The following is a 20229-nucleotide window of genomic DNA, read 5'->3' on the forward strand; positions in this document are numbered from 1 at the left end:
TGATACTATGCGGAAAAAAAGAATCTCTTTCTTTGGTCATCTCATAAGGACACAAGGAAACAATACTGTCAAGAAATATCATTGAAAAGCTCTGGTTCCAAAAGCTAGAAGTAGGATGGATCAAAGAAATTACAGAAGATATGAAAGAATTGGGAATTTCCCTGACTGACTTACAGAATTACAAAGCTAAATAAAAATTAATAAAAAAATCATTAAAAACATTTCGAATATTTTTAGAAGTTTAAAATTTGTTTTATTAATTTTTATTTAAAACAAACAATTTTTACACAATGTAAAAAGCTAATAGTTATTATATAAATTGTGAACGGTTAAAGAATTTATAAAAGTTATCACTGAGAATGAGCTTAGGCCTGAAGGCATTTTGAAGTAAGAAATTAGAGGCAAGAGTGTTTCTCTAATTCCGTGCTTTGCAGAGGCTGAAAGAATATTCTATCGTACATATAGACATTTATGTAGAGAGAAAAAAAAATGGACTATAAAAAGTTCAACCTGCTAAATAATTAATATATACGAGTTCAAAAATGAACTGCATGGAATCCAAAATTTACACGCAAGGCCATAATAATGAAAAACAATACAGTAGGATGCCGATTTTCAAGATGTCTGACAAACTGGACTGCTTAAATCCAAATTAAGAAATTAAAGAAAAAATAATACATTATTTGAAAAATAAATCTTCACTTCAACCGGAAATATTTTATTTATGTTTATTTTACTGAATTTTTCAATTGACCTTTTTGCAATTCATTTAGCAAAAACATATATGTATTTTAGCCTTTGTAAAACTTATTAAAGTAAATTTTTACCCAATTATCCAGATCTGGCCTTGTAAAGGTTCATCTGGACAATTGGTGTTTTCACTGTATGCAGAATCTAATATCCTTACTTACCACTTCATTTTTAACTTCTAAATTTTCTGATTTATACAAATTGGTGTCTTCAATTGGTAAATGATCTTTTTTGATATCAAGTAGTTCCTCTTTCAGCTGTAGTAAATCTACTTGCTGTAATAAAAAACAAAAAAATGAATGCTACAAAGTAAAGATTTTTATGATTTTTTTGTATAATTTATTAAATATATAAAATTGCTCCTGTAATTTGCTTAGCATACACATATAGGACAGCCACAGTTAAATTATTACTATTATTATTAGGTGACTTTAATATGCGAGATTTTGCAAAATATTATCAAAAAATTTTTCAACTCATCTTATAGATTTTTCTACAAATTTTACAATAATACCTTTTACAATCAAATAATCTGTTAAAACTCTTGTGGTAATTCTCATGAGTTTGTTTTTTCTAATCTTACTGACATTATGTTAATAATGCTTACAGTAAAACGTTTTATCATGGTAAATATCATTTACCTTACAGATAACGTTGCCTAAGATTTTGAATTAAATCTTATAGCTACACAATTCTTACCAGATATTTTTATAACATTCACCATTTACTAAATAGGAGTTTGATTGTAAATGAAATTTATTTATTATATTGCCATATAATATTGAAGTTTAAGAGTGAAACAAGGAAACTGAATTTAGTAGCAAATGAAAAATGCAATACCTGATTCGGATTTGATATTTATCACCAATATAGAAATTTTTTTTAGAACTGCAACTACATATTAACAATATTGTTGATAATCAAGTACCAAAAATATTTATTTATAATGTAATTTTTGAAGCAGAATTTACACAATTATTAATGAGAAAAACTTCCATAATCTTAAAAAACAACATAGATCTACCTTCTTATTAAAATATATTTAAGAACAAAATATTTGTAATACTCTTAGTCAAGATTTATTTTTTAATTATACTGTTAGTTGAGGAATCTTTATGCAATGGTTCCAAAGATTTTTTTAAAATAAGCTAGCAAAAACAATGATAAATCTATTTTAGGTGGCCACGAAGGCGGAGCAAATGTCCTCAACACTGATGAGGCTAACGCCAATGTCAGAGGTCCCAGGGCTTCTAAACGCAGGAAATTGGCGTCTACGGTGGTGTTGGATATATAGCCGATACTATTGCTATCACATACAATATTTATGTGATCGCGGTAAGGTGGGAGGCCTTCAGACTGAAGAGCAAGTATAGGAAGTTGGCAATCAGGGTAGCCCAATTATATAGGACAGTTTCCTTGGATGCTTCACTAGTGGTGGTGTGAATGCCACCATTGGACCTCATAGCCAAGGAAAAAAGGGACAGGATCACAGAAGGCAAGGAGGAGGCAAGGACCCATATGTTTATTGAATAGCAGGAGGTGGAAGAATCCAAAAGGACATTACAGCTATATTTTGATCCCAGAAGTAGCTGCTGTATTGGTCAATAGACCATATGTCATTTGGGGTCTACGTCTGCAGGATTGGAAGGAGGTGTACAGATCAATGTCAGTATTGTGAAGAAACTAACACAATGGAGCACATCTTTTTCATGTGTCCCAGGTGGAAGGAAGAATTGGCATGTGATGGTTTGGACTCGCTTGGGGGTCATGCACTTGATGCTCTTGTTCGGTGAGAGTTGGACCATGTGTTCACAGTGGTTTCTGGTGGAGCGCTCCACCAGAAACTACTAAAGGAAGAACATGAGGTGGGAGGCAAAGATGTCAGTTGAGGGTAGTGCTGGGCACCAGTCTTTGGGGGCAGGTGACAGGTGTGCCTCGACACTGCCATCAGCAATGGCTCACAACTCTAGCAACATGACATCTATTACATTGATTGTGTCTAGTGAGTCAGTTACTGCTGCCCACTTCTCATACTAAGCAGCCGATATGATGTTATACCATCAGTTAGTTTACCTAGTTTGAGTGGTTTCAGCTATTTTCCATACATCAAGAAATTAATCAATGTTGAGAATGGATGTACAGTAATAATAATTATAATAGCTGAAAAAGAACTTTACAATGAGTGAAGTTACCATTGTAAATAGTTTATGAATTAGATAGTATGCAACGAATGAAGATATTGGATTTTAAAGTTTAATGATAAGAAAATTAGAATTTATTTTAGAAAAGCAGAAAAATATATTTGCTCTGAATGAATACATAAAGTTGTTAAAAACATCTATTCATATGTTAAAAACAGCTGCTGGGTTGTGTATGAGATTTTTTGCTCATTTTCTTATTTCTGCATTCCAGCAATTTGTTAATTTTTTTCAAATTAAAAATCTTTTTGGGTGAAATTAAAATTAATTTAATATATATTCTTAGAATTAAGCTTCACTTTAACAAAGCAGTACTTGCTGATAATACTTCCTATCTCTATCTATACTATTATATAAAGAGGCAGAGGGTTTTTGTTTATTTGGGATAAACAAAAAAAAACTCCTTAATCAATTTCAACCAAATTTTTACCCACATTTCTCAGCATAACTGAGAAGGTTTTTAGATATGTTTTCAATCACAAAAAAAAATATGAATATATATCTGTAGTAGTAGAGATTTTCCGGTTGAAGCACAATCTTTAATGAACTGTGAGTCATCACTGTGTGAGGTGAGTTTGAACTGAATGCATCATATCAGTCGACTGAAAAATACTACAAAAATAATGAGTAATATTAAATTTTGAACAATTACTTTCTGTTTAACAATAATGACCTTCCCTTGGGGACTGCATATGAGGCTAGAGTGGTGAGTTATACGAACACCTCATGGGAGGCTAGCCCAATCATTACTATGAACTTGTAACAAACAGGGTGCCCCTGGGGCACTTTTTTGGAGGTGCAATGTGGTGCTCTTATATCAGAAAACAATCATCCGATTTTGAAAATTCAAACTGGGAATATATATATAGTTTGTCTGTTTGCTCATGCATCATGTGAGACGAATCTGACTGACTGATTACTTTCAAATTTCAGAATACATATGTGTTACCGCAGAGAAGGTTTTAAGCCATTAACCGAGGCCCTAGCTTCTTTGAACATTAAGATATTAAAAATATTCATTATCTCTTCACTCCCAAGATGGGTGAAGTTGTGAATTAAAGAAATTCATTTAGGAAAATATAGATTTATTCTTTTACTTCATTACTGAATATTTCTGCCGCCATTGCAAAGAAATAAGTTATGAATTTTCCGTCGTCAAAGGCATGTGTACTTTGGTTACCATAGTTCCTATTACCTATATTTAATAATTTAGTTTCTTTTTCAGGTTTCTGACCAATCTCATCATGTATGTTACAATAACCAATAATTATAAATACTTACATGACCTGGATAAAATTCCTCCTCTTCTTCTGCCTTTACAGTGTGTACATCATTAATTTTAAGATTAATCCGAGGTGGAATGTCATCATTTAATGAGATCTCAGATTCCTATAAAAATAAGATGAAAAAAAACTTTACAAAAATGTTGAAATTAATTAATATTCAATAAAATATCTTTTTTTATTCTGACAAACTTAATTATACCATAGTAAATTTGTCTATTATCAAGATATACTGTCATCATAAAATAGATTAATAGAAAAACAAATTAGAAGATAAAAATAAATGCGATCAAAGTCTATATTAACTGTTTATATAAAACACATGAAATAATGTTACGGTAAATACTTAAAAATAAAAAAAAGATAATCCACAATCCAGAGAGCGCTATAGAAAACTATTTTGAGCATATATTTAAATACATTTTGATCAGAAAGCAGATAAAAAGTGTTTTTTTATAATTATTAATTATTTAATTAATTTTAAATAAATTGGTGGGAAGATTTTTCATATGATTCAGCAATTCAGAAGGACATTAAGGCTCTTCTTCCTGTAAGTTGAAGTTATGAAAAGACAGAACTGTTGTCTGGTTACGTTTCTAAATTTCAGTTTAATTTTACTAAATTTTAAAAGTAAACCTTATAAAATTTCTTATAATGATATTTTATTAGGTGTCAATAACACACAGGAAATTACCGAAATTGAAGATTTAAAATACCCAGAGGAGATTATTGAAGTCGAAAATCTCTGAAAAAGAAGCCATTAGGTCCATACACAGTAAAGTGGCTAATCTATCAATTAACTAAACACCTGCAGCAGAAAATTAATATCACTGAATGCTAAAATAAGGCACTACTGAACAGTCATTTGATCAGAAGCTCTATATCTGACTGAACATCTGACATCTAATAGACAAATGAATGAACATTAAAAATAAAACAGGTCTTTCAGCCCATCAAAGACAGAAAAGAAGACAAAATAATGAACATAGAGAAAGTGTTCGATGTAACCAGAAAAAGAAAAATCACCTTTTATGGTCATCTACAAAGAATGAACCCTAACAAGCTATTTCTACACCTTAAAACACAAAAAATAATAAGAGAAAAATACATCAAAGAACATTTACTATGACAATTGCAAAATATTTCAGGTTTCCAGGGTAAAAAACCGTAGAAGAAATATTTCTTACCTAGCCAGAAGAATAAGTAAAATACTTAAAAATAATGAAGGAGATATGAAAGAAAAAGTAACTGAAAAAGGGAAATAACAGGAACGTAAAAGCAATTAGATTAGACAAGCGAGATTAAAACTACAATTCAACCAAACATAAATCATGTAAACTTATAACACCAAATACTGACAATTAATAGCAAGTTATTTAACCCCCTTCATAGTTTTTGATAAAATAACTCATCAAATAACTACCCTGATAAAAATTTCCTTGACGAAATAATTTGTCATCCACTTTTTTGCTGAAAAGTGCCACTGATGAAATAATTCATCATTATGAATTGACCCATTATATTGTATTTGTTGATGGGTTACTGTAACAGACGTGAGTCTAGTTCCATTTTTACTCTAATTTATTACTGAAGCGGTAGTATCATATTGTTTCTCTATTCTATATGTCCTAACAAAGTATATTCATTATTCGGGTTATTTTTTGCAAATAAATTAGTTGACATTCTTTATGTCAAGCAGACTAATCTTTATGTCAAAGATTTCTTTAAAAAAAAATAACTACTAAACAAGTTTTTGAGGTTTCACCTGTGAAAACAGACTGATAATTATGAGATGCTTTTGTTTGTAGCTGTATATATGCTATCAGGAATTACCTGAAAGCCACAAACTGAAAGTTATTACACAAACAACCTCCTTTTTACAACTCTTGGATTTGGAAATGTTTTAGCCCAAAGAATCAAACTTTTATTGTATTTCCTCAATTTTACTCATGATGATAATAATAGTAATAAATCTTCAAAAAATAAAATCGATTATTGACTATCTTGTTAAATGATTCAGAGATGTATATACACCAGAAAAAATTTTAGCAGATGATGAAAGTTTACTGGAAAGGTAGGCTAAATTTCATTCACTTTATTAGAATAAAATGAGCACACTTTGATATTAAGACATTTCAGAGCCAAAAACTGGATATATGAAAATAAAATTTGATAGCGTACGTAGGTGCAGGTACACAAATTGTAAAAACTCCTAATCATGGCTACACCACTAATATTGTCATTACTCTTTTTGAAACTAGTAACCAACTAGTGAATAATAAAGCTACCCCACGAACGTCCACTTAAATGAGAATGATATGTATGACATGTAAACAATGTGTAGTCTTGTACACTCAGGCGTAACATTCCTGTGACATATGGTTTATTGAACCCCAACTATCAAAGTCTATAGGTGTCCATGGTTTATATTTTAATTGTCTATAAAAGCAACTAGATTTTACTAGGATTTGAACTTTACAACCTTTTGACTTCAAAAATCAGCTGTTACAGAAGTGTTAATTAACTGCCTATTTGCAACTCAACAAATATTAGTAACAAAATATACATATATATATATATATATATATATATATATATATATATATATATATATACCAACCTTTGTAAAAGTGATTATAAAAGCAAATGTCTATATAGTGTATCTTTTGTACCATATTACTATCTCTTTTTTCTTACAGTGTACATTGTATTTTCATTTTTCAAATTTCTTCTTAATTTAACTGAAACACATTTACTTTTTATTTTTTTTTACTTATTGTATTACCCATTAAATATAGAATCACACAACCTTTTTTAAATTACCCCTTTCAATTATCCAGATTTGGCCTTGAAATGTCCATCTGGATAATTGGTGTGCCACTGTATATAAAATCTAACACTTACCACTTCATTTTCAACTTTTAAATTTTCTGGTTTAACTAAGTTAAACTCCTCAATTGTTAGAGATCTGTTTTGATTATTCATAATTTCAAGCAGTTCCTCCTCTTTCAGTTGTACTGAATCTATTTTCTGTAATAAAAAACAATAAATAAATGCTACAAAGTAAATATGTTTATGATTTATTGTACAATTTATAAAAGTAAAATAAATTGTATATGTAATTCGCTTATCATACACAAACAGCGCAGCAACAGTTAAATTATTATTAGTATTAGGTGACTGTACTGTGCCAGGTTTTGTATGGAAAACCTAAGAAATGTTTCTTTTGCTAAATGTTGCCATACAAATCTAAATATTAAAAATGCTGTTACTCACCATATAAATGGGTGTTGAAAACAACACTACTTTACAAGATGATGTTTTTTACAAATTGTAAGCTTCTGCAATCAAATAATTAGTTAAACTGTTGCAGTAATTCTAATGATTTAGTTTTTCCAATCTTACTGACAGTGGTGTTAATATTGCTTACGGTGAAATTTTTTATCATGATAAATATAATTTATCACGATCATCAGAGATAATGTTACCTAAGATTTTGAAATCTAATTTTATTTCTCTTAATACTTAACAGATTATAAAAATATTCATCTTATAATAGTCGGCATTTACTAAATGAGAATATATAATTATGCTTTCTAATAAAAATTGATTGTAATTAATATTTATTTTTTTATATCACAATATAAGCATGAAGCTTGTGCATGGAACATTGAAATGTCACTTTATAGTGTATGAAAAATGTCACACCTAAGCAGGATTTGATATTGATCATGAATATAAATTTATTAATAAGAAGAGAGTTCTATAAGCTACAAAAACAATATAAATCTACTTTAAAATTAAATAAAAATGAAATTCATACAGTGATAAAGAGGAAAAAATAATGCTGAAGTGGCAAGATAGACATATTTTCTGTTTGACAACGAAATTCAAATTAGACTGTGTAGAAGTAGTATGGAAAGGAAAGAAGGCGATGGTTCCAAATGTTGTCAAAGGGTTATTAAATATATATATATATATATATACACATAAATGCTGTACTTGTATATGTTGAAGCCAAAATGAGAAGTTAATAATTCGCACCGTACTAAAATAACAACTGTTTTACCTCCTAAATCTGTAATAAATTTTTGAAACTTCAAAATTGTTTAAATTTTTTCAAAATTTGTTGACTTTAAAACTGAAAATATAAATGTAAATTTTTAAATTAAATAAGATAATTAAAGTAAACAATACCTCAGTTGACCAGGCCGTTTAATTTGTAGTAGTATTGCAAATTATTTTTTATTATAATTATCGGAAGGCTGCTATTATTAGGGTTTGGGCCATAATTCCAACATTAACTGTTTAAAGTTCGTTATCAAATGTAATTCTGAAGGGTATACGAAACAAAAAAGTTACTACAGGGGTTTTAACTCGTTTTATTTCTATCGCGATTTTTCCGTCCTTTCAACTTTCATTGCTCATAAATAAAAAAAAAAAGCGTTGATGATAACTGATTTTCGCCATTATTTCCGCAAAACATTACATTAAAATCACGTATCGTTTCCTATTTAAAAAAAGAAATTGATTCAATATGACGGATCCAAGACAGCTGACAAAATATTTCAAACTCATCATAACTACGAAGATCCATCTTTATTTCTACCTTCTAATATTCCACCGCGGTTTCAAAATAAAAACTAGTTTCCAAACTTTAATTTTACTCCGTATGGAAATGTCATCAGGCTAAGGAAAATAAAAACCGTTGAAGATACAAAAGGAAGGTAAACTAAACACTATATATGCTTGCAAAACTTATGTTACAAACTTCTTTCATTATGGCTGTTGAAAATAACAATTTTCTACGCTTCACTTTGTGTAATACTGAACGTATTTTAATGTATTAACCTAATTCTCTCGTAGATCTGTATTCCCGTTTGACAGAACGACCTTTAAATAACGGGATTATTTTCATACCGGATTTAGAATTGCACGAAAAACGTAACTGTTGTTAAATTGTCTGTATGGAATGGCCTCTGATTTTCATTAAATCTGACACATAATCTAGCTTTATTTAAGACGTAAGTTACGAGTTATAAAACAAATTTGTCGTCAGAAACTCCTTTTACCCGAATTAAATCCCTCCTAATTCACACAGTACCCGCACACAATATTTCGTTATTTCGCACTACACGCGTGTAATATACAGGTAAACGTGAAAGATCAAAATTTAAGAATGTCGACCGATATTTCTCTAGTGAATGTAGACACATACCAAATACCTCGGGTTAAACATTTAAATATTTACTAACATTATGATACATTCGGAAGTTCACCGGTATATGTCGACAAACACAAATAAGCTGTGGCGGGGATTGAAACGATAACTAAAAATTAAAATAGAAAATTACCCGATAGCGATCTCTAAGGTTAACAGATTTCGAAATATCCTGGTAAAAAAAAAGGCTGTACTAAAAAAAGTAATAACCTACAGTCGCTTAGCTCGCCAACCTGGTTTAATTAACGTTAAATATAATTGTTGCAATTAAAAACGGTTGGTTTGTATGTAGTTGGGGAGACCCAACTCGGCGTGGAACTACCGCAAAATAGAATTAGATTTAAGGGACAAAATTATTGAATTGTTTTGTTTTTCGCCTGAAAAAAGCAATAAAATAGTTCCGAGAACCGTATATGCAGTATTTATTCTGGTATTAAATCTGGTATGAAATTCAATAAATTGGGGTAAAACCCTGTATTTTTGGTAAGACCTCCGATAACTTTGATAAATGAATAATAAACCGGTAAAACTTTTAAAGCATTGTATTCTGAAGAAGAAAAGAAACATTGTTGTTAGTTGAATCGAACAAAGAAAAACCTTTTCACTTCTCTTTCACCAGTCGTAAATCGGAAACAAAGAATTTCAGTATATTTTTATATTACATTTCTCCGTTATTTGCACGTGTAGAGAAGTTTATAATAGATCCGGCAGAACAATATGTACACTCTTTGAAAATAACAAGCAATTTTTACGGGGCTATTATCCTTTATATAACGGTACGGAATTTAATAGCAGTATAACTAAAAATTAAAGCAGGTATACAAAATTAAAATATATTTTACAAACACAAATCCCACCGCCTACGTAAAAGATTTCGTCTACGCTAATTGAACAAATTAGAATCATTAATAACAGACAAGAAGTTAAAAACGAAAGTATTAAAAATAATAAAATATACAGTTATTGCTTAGCATTTATTCTGTTACAAATTAACAGTTTAAAATATTTTACGGTCATAACCCAAATCCATCATTAGAAGCAGATATACAGCTTGTACGAACGTGTAAAGGAAACTAATAATATCGCGGATTCATTATTTTGATTTCATCGACCGATAAAATGTACGATGAGTATTTTTTTCACAGAAAATTTACTTCATTGGAAATTGTTAGGTCAATTGACACCCTTAACTAACAGCCGACACATATAATACGTATTACAATTGAAACAGGAAATAATTTTTTCTACTACCGTTCTGGTTGACAAAAAAGATGTACATTTCATTTTACATTCTCAGATTAAATGTATCGCGTAACCGACTTATATCCGAAACGTTTTGGTTCCAAATGCCGTTAATTTTTTACGTACGAAAATATTTATATACTTAACCGTCATATTATTAAAAAAAAATTTAAGTTTGGGCATGAGCCTTTAGGCGTTAAACGAAAAAATAAATATCGAAATTGCATAATGTAAAAAAAGAAAAACGTTAAACAAGGTAACCGTTTTAAACGAAAACAAGGTTTTCCGTTTCTTATATATTCACATAAGAAATTTTATTATGTTGCATTCTTTTACAGATTTAATATTTTTCAAAAATGTTACCTTGCAGCTTACGTAAACGGATAGATTAAAAAAAAAGTAATCAAACCGTTACATACAGGTAAAATAAAATAGAAATACTAAACGACAATCGAAGTCGCCTGAATTTCCATCCTGTTGGCTCCATTCACGTATAAAAAAAGGAAACATTAAATATTCAAATTATTTATATTTAACAAGACCTGCTTGCAACAGATCGAGTAAGAAGACGCCAAAAAAAGTCATATGCATCGGGCCCCGTAAAAAAAATTACTATCGATGGAGACGGATCATAATTTTGAAAGTTTGATTCGCTTTTTGTAAAACGCCTAAAAAAATTTAGACTTTCAAATTACTTTTCTATAATCTTCATTTTTATGATGGAACAGCCTGAGGGTGTAAATGCAGGAAAACGTTTTTGTGAGAACTAATTGAACGGAAGTCGATTAACCGGTTGTTCTAATAATCATTTATCAAACATTGTATGTCGTTTTCAATTTTGCTAACATCTAAGAATTTTATTACGACCAAAATCATTTTATAAAAAAAAAATAATCATTATCATGGTCAATTATCCGGTGCCATTACCGCTGTCTATTAAAGAATTAATGTTTCATTACTTTACTTGTTGAAAAGATATTTAATTCGCAAAATTAAAATAGCGATTAAATATTTAAATAAAAATGTATAACATTCAAATTTATATCTACGTTAAAGTCGATTATCCGGTTCTTAATAGTAATTTATTCTAAGGGAATTATTTATATATAGGAATATTTTTATTTTAATGTTTTAAGAAATCGTTCATTTTTAGCATGCGACAGAATCGAGGCGCATTTTAATTACGTAGTTCTAAGCTTTCTATTAAACAAAAAAAAATTATTACATTTATTTTAACAATAAATTTGAAGTAACTTTCAGTTATAATAACTTCTATTCCCTTCCTCAACATCGCCCACTCAATCACTCTCATTCTCTCTCTGCGTGTGTGCGTGTGAGTGCGCGCGCGGGTATGCGGGGGGGGGATATTTAAATGTTTGTATTTTTTTTTTTAATTTTCTTGCTCAAAATGCATTTTAACAAAACCTTTGTTAAATTTACTGTTACAATTTTCGACACTTTTTTAAATCTTTTAATGACTTTATTTTTTTTTTAGTTAATACGATACAGTGTGATAAATAGCTAAAAAAAATGAACACAAGCTGGGAATCGAACCGAAATCCCGGTATCTAACCCTCTGATGAAATTACTTATTTTTAATTTATAACTCCTGCACGATTGTTTAATTACGCGTTATTGTTTAGATATGGGCTATGTATATCGGGTTATGTTTAGACTTATGAGATGTTGAGGAAGACAAACTTATGCCCGAAATTGAACCGAGGACCTTCAATATATTAGTTGGTTGTTCCACCGAATGAAATAATACCGCTGTATCCTTTTCGTTTAGAATTCATTTAAAGGGAAAAAATCGTTTTTATTTATAAACAATTAAGAATATAAAATTTTATCTTGAAAAAACGAGTACGTAGTTGAATTATATTACTTAAATTTTTAAAAAATTTCGAAGCTCCGTTGATCACAAGAAAGTTTTTTTGGAATTTCTTTATTTCGCGCCGTTTATCGTTGCACGTAATGAACGAAATGAAATGATAATCATTTAAACATGCCGAACCCGATTTCGGAATCGAACACAGGACCTTCAGTACAACAGTCGATCGTTATAGAACCGACTACCAATGTGATTTTTTCTGTTAGATTATTTAAAAATCATAAGGAAAATTTACAATAAAAAAAGATTTCAGTCTACATATTAATTGTCGATCTATATTTCATTTACACTATTATGTAGGTTATATGAAGACACAGCTAGTTTATCATGGATAATCTCAGGATCTCAAATAACCCTTCATTGTTTAAAAATGTCTTCCTGAGTGAAAGACCAATGAGAATTTCGTTACATTCTATTCTATTTAAAATACTACTCTTCTGCCAGTTTTTCTACAAAATCAATGCGCTTCGAATGTCTAAAAATGAAAAAAAAATTTTCGTGTATATTTGTGATGCATAATTCCTTCTTAAAAGCATAAATAATCAGATAAATCACGGTCGGTAAGAATTGCTTCCACGCGTAGAGTCAAACCAGAACCGTCATGTTAGTAGGTTGTTTGATACAGTCAACGTGATTTTTTGTGCCTCATAATAAATTTTAAAACAGAAAAATTCAATTAAAAAAATTAACGGTAAATATTTTTTTAAATGTTACGAAGAAAATTTAAACACAATAAATAATTATTTATTTATTTTTTTAAATCTAATGAGTGTAAACTGGGTTTTAACATTTTTAAGTTAATAAATTATTTGAATACATACATAAAAAGAAAAAATCTGAAAATTATAGTTTCAAAAATTGTAATGAAATAAAAAAACGTAATTAAAACTCACCTTAATCAGTAATATCTCGACAAAAAGAAGTAAACTGGATGAAGTTCCCTCGAGTCGGTAACAGTCTTACAAATTGAGTCTACGAACACACGCACTACACTTTCCCGTACACTTATACAGCACAACTGCGGGACACACATATTTCTCTGTCATCCCCCACTATGGCAACGAATGTCACGACATCTTTACCGTTACTCTTAAACAACAATATTATTCCATTTAAATTTTTTTCGCTTTATACGTTGTCCATTTATCAAACGTTGTCTAATATCAAATAAGTTATTATCGATCTTGCGGAACTTATAATTACATTAAATATGAACGAGAATAAATTTCCATTTAACCTATACAAGAAAGAGTTATAACAAAATTTACGCTTATTTAATTACACCTAATAATCAACTTATTACGTAATCAAGCTCAACATACAATACATGTAAATGCAGACCCGGACACGCGCGCACATATAATCTTGTTATTAAGTATTATTATATTAGTTTAAATATTAAATCAGGGATTAAAAAGAAATAAAATTATTTTTTTTTTAGATGCAGCATGACCTCCACGCTATTAGAGAAGCAGCTGCTTACCTGTTACAATAAAAGTTCCGGATTCGATACCCGGTTAGGATCTGGAAAATTTATAATAGCGCAGTCTCTGATGGCTTCAATAGTCATCAGTTCTAAAGAAAATAACAGAGCCGCATCTTTTATGATGCAAATTATAGAAACCACGAATGGTACGTAAGGAGGTAATGATTAGTGTTATTTCTAAATTTCATATCTACCCGACCACCGTATTTCACGGTTAAGCCAGTCTACAATATACAGAGTGTCCCGTATAAAACGCAACCCAACCTTATTTTGGTAGGTATTGAAATAATAAAAAGGCATGTGTAAATGTAAATGTAATTTTTATTATTACCATCCATTACCTTACATTTAGAATAAATATTCCAAGTGGCCGCCATCTTCTTGAATACAAGCTTCAATTCTTTATACGGCGTTTCTTGCAACTTTTTTCAAAGTTTGTGGCTGGATATTTAATACGGCTTGTTCGATATTGACTTTCAATCGTTCAAGTGTTCGTGGTTTGTTGCTGTAGGCTTTTTCTTTGAGGTAACCCCGTAGAAAAAAATCCGCCGCAGTCAAATCTGGAAATCATGGTGGCCACAAGACTCGACCGATAACACGATTACCAAATAATTCTTCAACGAAATCAGAAGTTGAACCTGCGTAGTGCGATGTCGCACCGTCATGTTGTAGCCAGCAGTGTCCGAGTTCCTCTTCCAAGAGTGCGATGAACTGAAATAAAATATCCTGATATCGTTCTGCATTAATGGTGTACTCGACAAAAATAAGACCGATTATTTTCATCCGCGATATCGGGCACCACACGCCCAACTTCTACGGGTGTAATTGTTTTTCGTGATAAAAGTGGGGATTTTCAGCACACCAAATTCTACTGTTTTGGCTGTTTACGTAGCCGTCCAAATGAAACCGCGCTTCATCTGTGAAAAATAACAAATCCATAACATTAATTCCCTCACGCAGAAATCGACGGAACCGTTGACAATATTGTAGTCGTTTTTCTTTGTCGGGATCATGAAGTCAATGAACCGTTTGAATGCGATAAGGTCGTAATTGTAATCGTTTGGTCGCCCGATGAACAGTCGATTTAGACAAATTAATTTCAGCAGACAAACGTCTGATCGATTTATTTGGCGAGGCGTGTAATCGGTCTTTGATTTCAGCGACTGTATCTGTATTCAACACTGACCCAGATCTTTTGTGTTCCTTGTTATTAACAGAACCGGTCTCTCTAAATTTTGCAACTAACCTTAATACTGATGTTTTGTTAGGAGCCGGTTTATCTGGGTACTTATGGCGAAAGAAATCTTGCACTGCAACCGGTGATTTCGTAATGAAGTACGACTCAACAGTGAAAACACGTTCACGTAGCGAAAACACCATCTTGTCTCTAGCAATACACTGAACGTTATGATTTCATTGTTGTTACTATCGGTAGTGTTCTGCTGCGTCGCCGCGATGTTCAGATGTTGGACGAGTCCATTTCAGTAACGAGTAAGGGAGTAAGCTTGACTTTTTAAATTTCATGGATGAGTGATTGATAGGTTGCGTTTTATATGGGACACCCTGTATTTTATGAATCAATTTGAAAGTGACTGGCACAAAATTCCGGTAGTTAATGTGTCCACAAGGAAGTGAAATATATATATAAAGTTTTTAACTGATGATGGTTTTGGGAACAGAGGGATGTATCGAAATTTTTCTAAAGAAAAATCATGGTACCCAATACAATGAGTAGCTTTGTTATTAAATCTCTCTAAAACTTACCTTGAAATTTAAGGATTTCTTTCATAAAATGTTTAGAAATAGACTTCAAAAATTTTTCGGGGAAATATGTTAATTTTCTTAATATCTCATTGGGAGTTTAACTATGATTTCTTTATAACACACATTTGTTTTGGATTTCTTACAGATATTTGGTGGTTAAGTGTGTTTATATATATATATATATATATATATGTAAAAAAAAAAAAATAAAAACTACAAGGTAAAGAAAACTCGTTAAGTGTAAAAAACAAAGAGGTTGAAGAAAGTAAAATCAATTTTAACCGAAGAGGAACTTTTAACAAGTAAAGTTGTATGAAAATCTAACAGAGTAAAATTTAATTAAAAAGGGTACACAAAAGCACCATAAAGAAGACAACATTAGAGTTCTTTTATAAAAACCCTAGTAGGATTTAAACGAGAACCTAGAAGGATCTAAACTAGGAGTGGCTGTAATTTAGAGTAAAAAACAAAGAGGTTCAAGAAAGTCAAAACAACTTAAACCAAATAGGAACAAGTAAAGTTATAAAAAAACCCAACCAGAGTAAAATTTAATTAAAAAGGGTATACAACTGTTTCTTTTGTCTCATCCATTTAAAAAGTAATAATAGAATACTGAAAAAAAATAATAGATTTCTGCAGAAAGAAAAACAAAATAAATTAATTAGACTGAAGCGATTAAAAAGGTTTTCCAATACGTAGGTATTGTTGAAACTTTTTTAAAACAAGATCTGTTTAGAAAGTTAATTTTCAATCACGAGATGGAAAATAGAAAAAGAAGATGGTCTGGAAAGAAATAGACTGGAGAAAATGAGTTTAAATAAAAAAAAAAATGTTGCAAAAAATTATCTTTAACATTGTCCATATATGACTAAGATTATAACAATGACATACCATTAAATGTAGAAAAATTAGATTTTTATAAATGAAACAACCTCAAAATCATCTACGTTTTGATGTGAGGCCACCACATTTAAACCCCCATGGCTGGGACACTAAAAAATTTAAACGGAAAAGTTAAGACTATGCAGATTCACAATGTAGGTCAGGCAAAGACGGGGTAGCTTTAATTTAGTTTTAATTATCTAACTGGTACAAGATAAATGCATCTGGTCATAATATAATACAACCAAATGTTCTTACGAAAAGGAATCGTGTACATTTTAAATAAAAGAGCAATCTGTTTTTTGTAGAACTTTATTTGATTAAAAAAATAAATAACTTTGAATGTACATATGAAAATATTCAAAAACATAATTTTTAAATAACAAGAGTATATAAATATAGTTTAATCCATTTAAATATTTAAGTGGAAGATTAAGTTTTCATTTCACATACATATTGTAAAATCAGACTATATAATTCTGAAATCTTTTAATTTATGAACAAAATATTATTTCTTAACATCACATAATAATCGCAATTTATATATTATAAACATTTCTAAAACTGATATATAATAAACTAATTTTTTTATTACAATAAAATACTCTATTTCATAAAGAAATTTATTTTATAAAAAATTGAATACATATAAAATTTAATAAAAAATATTATTTTGCGATAGTAAAATTTTAGTCAATAATTTTGAAAAACTGTTGAATCTGCTAAAAAATCCAGAAAAAAGCTCAACTATTTGTAACCAGTAACTAAACTAGAAAACTGAATAAACAAGAAATAAAGAACAAACAGATCTCTAAAAATTAATAAAGCATCCGGGTGAGGACCCAATAACTGTGTAATTTTTTAAATTATGATTATTAGCTAATTAATCAATGATCTATTACAGAAAATATTTGGAAGACAAAAAAAATCCTGCCAGAATGGCCACTCTGCCCCAATTCATCCTTGACACAAAAGAGGAGACAAAATTTACAGTGGAATGTCTCTCCTTTCAGTAACCTTTAAAATGTTATAAAACTTGTAGAGAATACAAAGAAGAGAAGAGCACATCAATAAACAAATTGGGAAATATATCAGGGTGATTTAGAAAAGGAAGATTCTGTGTGGAAAAAATAAATAGTAAAGAGGAGATTTTTTTGCCTTTACAAAAGATCGGGAAAGATTCAAAATGTAATTGCTGAAATATATTTCTTAAAGAAATTAATTGGAATATACCAGTAGCAACAAAGTATGATCTAATCTTAAAGATTCTTAATTTTTTTTGGTGTTAAAAAAATGTAATTTTTTACATTTTCTGATAGTATATATTTTGAAAAATATTTTGGTAAATTTACAAGCATAAATTCAAAATAACTGCAAAGTTATACAAATTTAACTCTTAATTGTTGTCGTCTGGTCATTTTTGACCTGAGAGGTATATTTTTGTTGGCTATGTTGACATGACAGTTGCTACTTTCCAGATTTTCATTGTCCACTGTATTCAAGGGTGTTTCAAGGCCAGCTATAGTGCCATGTACAATGAAAACTTATTAGTTTATTTTTAACGAGAGTTCACATTCAAACCGATGATAGTAGCAATGTTACTTTTTTTTTTGGTAATAAAATCGTCATTGTATTTTTTACATTTTTAACAAATTATGAGTTTACTGAGTATAAGTACCTCTTGTGAATGTAGTAAAAGCTTGAATGAAAATGAAATTGAAGATATCTTAATGAACTGATGATCTGTAGGACAGTGAATCTATATTTAGTGAATATGATAGCGATAGTGTGAATGTGACATACAAAGTCCTGACAATGTAAGTGAAATTAAAAACAAAAACGCGATGAGTGTATCAGATGAATTGTTGAAGAGGAAATTAGACAAAAGTCTGTTTATGAAAAAAATTGTTATAAATTGGGTACTGAACTTAGTTCAAGAACTTAGGTTATTAGGTCTCATCTTTCTCAAATAAAAGAAACTGCAAAAAACCTGAATCTCTATTAATTCAATTTATTATTGGGAATTATTGTTTACTGATGAAATGTTATACATTATATTAGAACATAAAATTATTAAATTATCACTAAAACTACTGCTTCGCAACTTCCTTTGTTAATCACGATAATTATGAATTAAAAGCTTTAATGGACTACTGTATTTATTTGGTATATTTAATTCTAGTAAAGAAGATGTGAGGAATCTACAGAAAGTGATGGAACTGGAAGTGTTATAATCAGGGAAACAATGTCCCTTCAGCGGTTTTTATTTCTGTTAGTTTTAACGACACTAAAGTACACTCCAGTACACGAGATGGTGACAAAACTGCTCATATTTTCAAATTATTTAAAATGTTCCTCTCAATTGCCAGTCCAATTATTCTGCGTCCAATTATCTAATTGTAGACAAGTTGCTTGACAGTTTTCAGAATCTATGCACCTTTCGAATGTTCATGAAAAATAAGCCCTGAACATATGGACATATATTTAAGAAAATCACTTGCCTTAACTAATATGAGACGACTTGAAGAATCCAGACTTCCAACATCGCTGACTTTAATATTAGAAATGTATTAAAAATTAAAAGAGGAATAATCGAACCTGAATTGCTACAGAAAAAACACAGGCGATGTCATATGTGCCCATCAATCAATGACAACAAACATCTCAACGTCTGTAGTGAGTGTGAGACCATGTATGCAAGTACAAATAACATCATAAGAAATAGTTGAAATTAGTAATGAATATTAAGATGTCGCTTTAAATTAGAAAGGCAATTAAAATCCTTTTCGCAGAATTTACAAAAATAATTTTTCTCTTTTGTATGAATATTAAGATGTATTTTTAAATAGCTTTTGCTATTAAATGACTTTTGACAAAAGGTACAAACATAATTCTTCTCTTTTGTATGAATATTAAGATGTCGCTTTAAACTGGTTTTTCGATTAAATGTCTTTTGACAAAAGTTACAAATATAATTCTTCTCTTTTGTATGAATATTAAGATGTGTTTCTAAATTGCTTTTGTAATTAAATGACTTTTGACAAAAGTTACAAATATAATTCTTCTCTTTTGTATGAATATTAAGATGTATTTTTAAATTGCTTTTCCGATTAAATGACTTTTGACAAAAGTTACAAATATAATTCTTCACTTTTGTATGAATATTAAGATGTATTTTTAAACTGGTTTTTTGATTAAATGACTTTTGACAAAAGTTACAAATATAATTCTTCTCTTTTGTATGAATATTAAGATGTAATGTTAAATTGCTTTTCCGATTAAATGACTTTTGACAAAAGTTACAAATATAATTCTTCTCTTTTGTATGAATATTAAGATGTCTTTCTAAATTGGTTTTGTAATTAAATGACTTTTGACAAAAGTTTCAAATATAATTCTTCTCTTTTGTATGAATATTAAGATGTATTTTTAAATTGCTTTTGCGATTAAATGTCTTTTGACAAAAGTTACAAATATAATTCTTCTCTTTTGTATGAATATTAAGATGTATT

Source organism: Lycorma delicatula, chromosome 1 (genome assembly GCF_047948215.1).
Source record: "Lycorma delicatula isolate Av1 chromosome 1, ASM4794821v1, whole genome shotgun sequence".
NCBI lineage: Eukaryota > Metazoa > Arthropoda > Insecta > Hemiptera > Fulgoridae > Lycorma > Lycorma delicatula.